Source organism: Mauremys reevesii, linkage group 6, assembly GCF_016161935.1.
Source record: "Mauremys reevesii isolate NIE-2019 linkage group 6, ASM1616193v1, whole genome shotgun sequence".
NCBI classification, from domain to species: domain Eukaryota; kingdom Metazoa; phylum Chordata; order Testudines; family Geoemydidae; genus Mauremys; species Mauremys reevesii.
Genome location: NC_052628.1, coordinates 100,255,348 through 100,264,654, shown reverse-complemented (window position 1 = coordinate 100,264,654; position 9,307 = coordinate 100,255,348).

Sequence of the window (9,307 nt, the reverse complement as noted above, 5' to 3'; positions counted from 1 at the left end):
TAGGACATGTAATACAGTGGCTGGTCTGAGGGTTTCTGAATTTGATGTACTTTGAGGGGAGCAGTTGTTGCTCTTTATTTGTTTTCCTTGCTAAGAGATGGGCTATTGGCATTTCACTTTGATACTAGGCACTTTGAGATGTGTTGTTACTTTTGATTTTTGGACTAACTTACTATGAGATGCTGTAATTACTTAGAGGGGGTCGAGTACCGGGGGTCTGCTCAACTCTTTCATGATTGTAACCATTTCCTCAAGCCCTAGAAGGGAGATGAGATTTTTAGCGTCATAATAATTTGCCTGTAGGTAGTAATTTTCATCTCAAAATCTCAAAGGGCTCCACAAACCTGAACTTAATTAAGCCTGCATCCCAACTCCACTGTGGGAGTGGGTAATGTCCACTCTACAGTGATTTTGTGGCTTACTTCCAAACATGTGTTTAGTTATGATTTAAAACTCAGATGTAACCAATGGAGGATAGCTTGTCAGAGCGTAGCCTGGGTCTAATCATGGGTTAGAGAGTGGGCTTGGAATATTACTTTAATTAAGAGTCTGACTTTGCCATCCTTAATCTTCCTGAGTAATGCCTCACCCCGAGGCTACTATTGCACACCACTGACAGTGGTATGGCGCGTATGTGTAGTTCATATACCATAGGAAAGCAGGCTGCATGCATCCGCACTGTGGTGTGTAGATACACATGCCAGTGAAAGACTCTGGTGGAGGTGGGGAGGCAGTGGGGAAAGACGCCACAGCAGGGAGCTGCCAGAGCCTTTCCCCCTGTCCCAGTGTCTTTCCTCACGTCCAGAATCTTTTTCTGCTGCAGGGAAAGGCTTCAGCAGCAGGAGGCAGTGGGACCCCACACTGCTAAAAATAACAGAGTAGATGTGGGAGGCACAAATAAGTAGGGTACATATTTGGGTACATACCCACAGGGTTCAGGTGTGTCCTTACTCTAGTCACCTAAGCAGTGCCTCACCATCTACATTGTTATTTATAACTGTTCTAGGGGAGGGGCATTGTAGGGCATGTACTCTACACACCGCCAATAGGAGTCTGTAGTATAGACGTACGTCAACAATATTGCTGTTGAGATCAGTGAAATTACTTCTGTAGTAATATTCTAGCTAGAGGGAGTGTGGAAGGATCTGGTGTATGCACTTTAGAGTTAGCATAGTTTAGAGTTTAAGCCCAGTGGCTCACGTACTATACGTGGGACCTGTGTGTCTGTTATCCTTCCAGTTTTACAGATGCATACACTGTAGACGTGGCAAAATTAAGGATCTGATTCTACCATCCTTACTGAGATTGAGTAGAAGATGAGTTTGGCCCTACCATAATTCAGCAAAGCCAGAGAATGGGTCATTCGTTGTCAGAACCAGGAACAAAAGTCAGAAGTCTGGGATCCCCACCCTGTGCTGTAACCACCAGGTTATAACCTGCTAGGACCCCTGAGGAGTATATGTTTACTCTGTGATCTTGGGACTGACCCCCCATGATGCTTGATACCCTCTTCCCTTCCTTCCATGCTGTTCCACTGAGAAATATCCTGTGGCAGTCGGCTTTACTTTATAAATGCCTGTTCTGTTATAAACTGTGCACATTCACACCCATTTCATTGCAAACTCTGCAGATAGAAGAGTATTTCTGAAAAGCACTTTCTGCTAATTATATTATGTCTATTATTCATAATAAATCCTTCCAGAAACAACAAACGCATAGAATATGTGTTTTAAAAAGAAGTGTTTTGGTCATGCAGCAGTGCTTTCAGTAATTCAAAGACAAAAAGCCAGCGTGACTTTAACATAGCATTTAAATTATCCAGTAATAAAATCTGACATCACCGACTCACTCCATCACTCCCTACCCTCACCAAGAAGGCTTTGTGGCAAGAGAAAAATGATGACTATTCATTTTTAGCTATACAGCTCTGCAACCCCGCAAGCTGCAAAACACCAGTGACTCATCATCAGGGCATGCAGTTCCTCGCTGCGTGCTATTTGCTCTGACATGCTATCCACATGAACCAGAGAGAATGTGCCTCTGGTTCTATTCTGTAGGTTGGAACTGTAAATCCTGGGAAATTCTGAAAATACAATCACTTTCCAACGAGTGCACACAAACTGCATCACCTTTCTGGCAATGTTATTGTCCCCTGGATAAACAATTACTCTATTCAAAAGGAAGTGTAGACTGACAAATAGAGAAGGTCTTCTCTCATTGCAAGAAGATCTGTAGTATTTGCTCTAAGTAGGTTGCACAGTTAGCTATCAAAAGGGGGAAAGAAAAATAAATCAGTCATAACATGTTTCCTTAGCTTGTCCATGAACTAATTCTAATAGATGATCATGAATTTTTAGTGGAGTTTAAATTTGAAGGTAGTAAATTACTTCTGAAATTACATTGCTTTACATATCTTTATTGGTTTAAGGTATGATGAGTGTTTGTTTTTCCTTGTGTGCCTTTGACTGATGCACTGATTTTGTGTGACTCTTATTTATCATGACGACAACAACCAGATAAAGAAATGAAAAGGTAATCAACCTAAGTGAAATTTCTCTCACCAGAAAAGACCTATGGCCAAATTCTATCTTGGGCTGTGAACATTTGCATACCCACAACTACCTGCCCCAATTCTGGCTTTCTCTGCCAAACTCATTGAGACACCACGCTTCACATGCTCTGTGAAATGAGCCCCAGCAGGAGGAGTCGACGTGGGCAGGTTAAATGCAATGGGCTGATTGCCAGTGACAGATCTAATCTGGATAGGATAGGTTGTGGCAAAGAAAGAGGATCACCAAAACATAGACTCAGGACTTGATCCTGAATAACGCTGGACCTTCACGATGCCTATGGATATCAACAGATGGTTCACAACATCACTCAGGATCAGGTCCTTAATTTGCAGCATTAATGTGTTCTTGTTTTGGGAGACAGTTATTCTACCCAGATGCTTAGCTCTTAAGTGTCCCTATTTCTATGGGTATGTCTACACTACCCGCTTGATCGGCAGGTAGTGATCGATCTATCGGGGATCGATGTATTGTCCACCAGGTCAAGAGGCAGAAGCGGAGTCAACGGGGGGAGTGGTGGCCATCGATCCCGCGCCCCAAGGACGCGAAGTAAGTCAATCTAAGTCAATCTAAGATACGTCGACTTCACCTACGCTATTCTCGTAGCTGAAGTTGCATATCTTAGATTGACCTCCTCCCCACCCCCAGAGTGTAGACCAGGCCTATGTTGTAATTAATTACTTTAGTATTCACAGGATTGACTCTTCTGCTTGTTATATTGCCGTCTGAGGCTGCTATGCTAATATATTACTCATGGACTAAGAGGTGGATTGGTGAAGATAATCAAGAACTAGAGTGAATTCCTGGCTCCACTGAAGTCAATGGCAAAACTCCCATTGATTCTGATGGGACTAGGATTTCAACCCTTAATTGAGCTCTTTGCTTCATGCAAAACACACATCTTGACCTGCCAAGGCACAAATATGCAGGGTGAGGTAGGACAAAGCCCCAGAATGAAGGACACAGAGAATTAATAGTAACCTTTAGGAAACAATATAATTTTTAAATAACATGGGAATTATGTCCAGGATAGTCCTGTCATTAAAGTACTGGACTAAGTGAACTCCGCACAGGGTGTAAGACCTAGGGACAATGGTGGTTTAATTCTGGTTCTGACTCTGTGATCCATTAGACTTCGGCTGAAATGTTCACACGGAACCACACTAATCCCAAGTCCATTGGAGTCAATGGAAAGACTCCCACTGACTTCAGTGGGTTTTAGATCAGGTCCATAGTTATGCACCTAAGACCTGATTTCAAGAGGCATTGAATATCTGCAATTCAGTCAGAGCTGCGGGTACTCAGCACATCTTAAAATCAGGCCACTGTTATTTAGGCACCTAACTTTAGGGGCCCAGCTGTAAAAATGATGGATTTAGCTTTTCTGCCTTAGTTTCCCCAAATGGAAAATGTAAATAATACTTATCTATCTTATGAGGATGATGTGACAGTAATTGTTTATGGTGGGGGAGGGGGAGAAAGAGAAGTGGGATGACCAGAAAGGTAATGCTATGCAAAGAGAGCAGAGGGTGATGTGAATAGGGAAGTAAAGGGGATAGAGAACAGAAGAAGAGAGACAAAAGGAAAAAGATAACATACCATGGACATGCAAGGATAGAATGAATGTGGAAGAGAATGAAATGAGAATGAAAGAAAATGGTCTGTGGTTGGTTAGAATGGGTGAGAGGTAGGAGGAAATAATCAAGGCAAGACAGAACTTTTAGGTTGCGAATATATCTATGATTCTCTTATTGCACTGGGGAATGGGGTTGGATGGCTAATTTGAATAGTGATAAGTGTAAGTATAATATATCTGTTACGTTCTGCTAGTGAAATAATTGGAGCTAAAAACAGAAGAGAACCTCAACTCCTGAGGTCTGCCCTGTTCATATGGTGTGATAATTCTAGACAGGAGTAGGGAAGGTTTTTTTTGTTTGTTTGTTTGTTTGTTTTTTTTGGGGGGGGTTAGGCTGATTGGGGTAACAATTGTTTTGTAGGCTCCCACCCAGAATATGAGAAGTGGCTCTGCAAAGCAAAACATCACAACGTAGCATGGAACAGAAGCAAACTGGGGGTCTAAAGGAGGGACTTCTTGAAAGATAAAGAATAAGGCTGCTGAGTCCTTAGCACTTTTCTCCACAGAATGTGCTATTGTGATTTGTGGCTGAAGATTTTATTCTAAACAATGATGTAAGCCTGTATCTTTTTTCTTTTAAAGCAGGTTCACTGATTACATTGATGTGCACGTTTCATGCATTAACAATTGCATTAGTCCATTCACTGTGAGGAGCTTGGGCTGAGGTATTTGTAGCCTGCTACTGCCTGAAGTCTTGGATGTTGAATGAGAAAGCAGTAAGTGCTTCCCTCAAGTGTACCTTGCTGACTGTATCAGCTGCTCTCTTGGCATTCCATTAACATCTGGGAACAGTTGGTTTGTCTGTTTTGTATGCACTAAAGTAATGTTGACAGAGAACTGAAAATGACATTTACTAATGATGCTCTCCTGACAGCATAGAGCTGAATTACCTGCAACCCAGTGCCAATTTCCAGTATGGTTATTGAAAGTGTTGGGAAGAGGGTTAATGTGGGCGAGGTACCACCTTGAATGGTGCTATGTCTAATGGGTACTGAGAAGGCAGAACAACAGGAGGAAAGGAGCTTCAGACATTTCTCTTCAGAAAAGGCCTAAGGGTGAATTGTATTAGTCACCACTCTAGAGAAGAGGAAAAATAAAATGTTATTTGGCTGCCCAAATGAATTATTTGAAGACCCTCCATTTTTATTTGCACAAAGACCACAGGAGCCAAATTCAACCCTGGTGTAACAAACTCAACTCCCTTATGGCAGGGCTGAATGTGGCCTGAGGTTTATATCTCAGTTCATGAAGCAAAGTCTGCACAAGAATGCTGGCTCCCAAGGCCGGTTTATATTTTAAACTTGTACATTCATTTAAAAAGCACAGGCCAGAAAGCAACATTGCCAGAGTCCCACATATTCTTACAGACACTGCATTTACTCTAGAGAGTCAAGCAGGCCGAAAAACTCAGCTTTGCAGCCTGTCAAAACGGAATACACATCTATTAGAAGGTGCCTGAAAAAAGTTAACTCCTTTTTCTGCTCACACTGGCCCTAAGTCAGCTCAATTCTCATTGACTTCAGTGCAATTTATGCACACGCTTAAGTTCTCTACTGAACTTTCCCAGTACCTGCCATCCCCATCAAATCTTTCACCTCACCAGCCTGTTCCTCACAAAGTATCCTGCATCTCCACTCTTCTTCCCCAGACCCACCTAGTTACTTCCACCAGAGATGCAGGACTCACAGGGCAAAGCTTTACATTTATGGTCGGGGGAAAAAATCATTTCATTTAAAAGGAGAAATCATTAAAAAACAAATTAGTTTCTCAAGAAGTAATAGCCTTGGAGACTAATTCAGACTGGAATGCACTAGAAATAATTAAAATGTGAGAGGAGGAACTTATAAGTGACTAGAATGCCAAAAATAGAATAAATTAAGTAACATAAAAATTGACCCTGTTTGTTGTTATTAGTTCTTCACACTTGGTTTCTATTCTGAGATTTTAAGATTACTTCTGTAATAATCTCATGCACCTATAGGGTGAAATTCATGCAACTGTGGAGGGCCCTAGCTAGGGCATGTACACCATTTCAGCCCCACTTAAGCTGTCCACAGGCGCTTGTGCAGACCCTCTACATAGGGAATGAATTTTACTCTTAGGATTGATCGGTTAGCACTGTATATATTTGCTGGTCTGGTCGAGCGGTTTAACCGTACCCTTAAAAGTATGATCCGAAAGGTGGTAGCACAGGATGGAAAAGACTGGGATACCCGTCTACCGTATCTAATGTTTGCAATACGGGAAGTTCCCCAGGCGTCCACTGGTTTCTCTCCCTTTGAGCTACTATACGGACGCCACTCACACAGAATATTAGATATCGCCAAGGAGGATTGGAAAGAAAACCCAACCCAGGAAAGAATGTCATTGAGCACGTGACACAGATGAGAGAGCGAATAGCTCGAGTGACCCCCATAGTACAAGAACATTTGGAAAAAGCACAAGAGGCCCAGCGGACATATTACAACCGCTGGGCACAAGTACAGAGATTTCAGCCAGGAGAATGGGTGATGGTGCTGCTGTCGACAGCAGAAAGCAAACTCCTGGCCACCTGGCATGGGCCGTATGAGATAGTGGAAGCCATTGTGAAGGTGGATTATAAGGTCAGACAGCCAGACTGCCGAAGGCCAGAGCAGATCTAACACGTCAACTTACTGAAGTCCTGGCGTGACCGAGAGACATGCCTGGTCATTCAGAGAGCTCCACCCCAGACAGACGACCCACAGGGGTAGGTAAGGATATCCCCCAAATTAACCCCAGAACAACTAACAGAGGTCATTGATATGATCCAATGGAACCAAGACCTGTTCTGTACACAGCCAGGCCATATGACACTGGTCCAACATCATATTGTCACCAGTCCCGGAGTAAGGGTGACAATAAGTCCGTACCGAATACCGGAAGCTAAAAGGGAAGAAATTAGGACAGAAGTGAAGAAGATTCTGGAACTCGGGGTTATTGAAGAATCCCACAGTCAGTGGTCCAGCCCTGTCGTCCTAGTCCCCAAGCCTGACGGTGCCCTGAGGTTCTGCAATGACTTCCGGAAGTTGAATGAAGTATCCCAGTTTGATGCCTATTTGATACCATGCATTGACGAGCTAGTTGATCAGTTAGGCAAGGCCCGATACCTAACCACCTTGGACCTGACCAAAGGATATGGGAAAATTCCCCTGGCCAAGGATGCAAAGGAGAAGACTTCCTTCTCTACACCCAATGGCCTGTTCCAATACACTGTCCTCCCTTTCAGACTCCAAGGGGCTCCTGAAACATTCCAATGACTTATGGAAAAATTGCTGCAACCCCATGCCAAGTATGCCGCCGCCTATCTAGACGACATAGTCATCCATAGCCCTGACTGGGAAACGCACCTAGGAAAAGTAGAAGCAGTGCTAGATGCCCTTTGGCAGGCTGTCCTCACTGCCAACCCTCCCAAGTGTGTGATAGGGCTAGCTGAGGCCAGATACCTCGGGTATGTAGTAGGGAGAGGCTTGGTGAAACCCCAATGGAACAAAGTGGAGGCAATACAGGGTTGGCCTCAACCAGTCTGCAAAAAGCAAGTCAGAGCATTTCTTGGGATAGTAGGATACTATTGGAGATTCATCCCTCATTTTGCCACAAGAGCAGGGTCGTTGACAGACCTGATAAAAGCTCGGGGCCCTGAGATAGTAAAGTGGACTGATGCGGTGGAAGGAGCATTCGCAGATTTAAGGACAGTCCTGTGCTGTCATCCACTGCTCATAGCCCCAGACTTCGAGAAGGAATTCATCCTACAAACAGACGCCTTGGAGGTAGGGCTAGGAGCCATCCTTTCGCAGTTGGTAGGGGAGGAGGAACACCCAATCCTGTACCTCAGCCGAAAACTCCTCCCCAGGGAACAAAAGTATGCCGTCGTTGAAAAGGAATGTCTGGCGGTAAAATAGGCCATGGAGACTCTCCGCTACTACCAACTGGGGCAGCGGTTTACCCTTGTGACAGACCACGCCCCACTCCAGTGGATGCACAGAAACAAGGAGAAGAATGCGAGAGTGACTAGATGGTTCCTATCCTTGCAACCCTTCCATTTCCATGTACAGCATAGGGCCGGAAGCCAACACAGCAACACTGATGGCCTGTCATGACAACACACTGCTTCTTGTCCCAAGTAGCCCAATCCCATGGTGTTGAGCGGGGGGTGAGGGGGAAATATGTGATATAGCATGGCCAGAGGGCAGCAGGAGAGTGATAGATGGGAGATATGTAAGCCCCGGGATGATGAGAGCCTTATTCCCTGTAGAGGGAAGAGAGGCTGCTACAGATTAATTAGAGCACCTGAAACCAATTAAGCCAATTAGAGCACCTGAAGCCAGTCACCTGCTTCAATCAGACAGTTGGAGGAGTTGAAGCAGAGTGGTTTGGTGTTGGAGCAAAGAACAGTTTGGAGGAGTTGAAGCACAGTGATTCACCACTATCCCTAGGGCCCCTGGGCTGGAATCCAGAGTAGAGGGCGGGCCAAGGTCCCTCCCTCTCCACTTCCCTTTTCTGGGACACTAGTAGGACAGTTGATACCCCAATTCCGGGGTGAGAAATGGCGCCCTGAACCCCCCACAAGAGGAGAAAGTACGGGACCCATCATAAAGTGCCGGCAATTTGCCACACGCCGGTACAAGGAGCATAGTGTGGACATGCAAAAGCAGCTTAATTACTATGGTGGCTGTAAGTCAATGTAACTTAGTGTAGTGTAGACATGCCTTTACAGTGCTAATGCTCAAATATTGCCTTATAATATGTGATACAGATGTTTTAAGTGAAATAAATGCATACAGCAACTTATAAGCATTACATACATTTTAAATACTAAAAACATTCTTATAATTCTAATACCTGTATTAACAATCCTAACACACTGGTAGGCCAGATGGATTCCAGCGATGTATTTGTCAGTACCTAACTAAGAAATGGGGATCTTGGCATGAGCACCAGGTCTGCCAGAATCACACATAGAATCAGACTTCATTATTATTTGCAGTATCAGTGATTTTTCTTTTTCTTTCTTTCCTATGGTTAACCTGTATTGTAGTTTTTAATCAATGAAACAGGACAATTTTATCTTTGGTGTAACTAC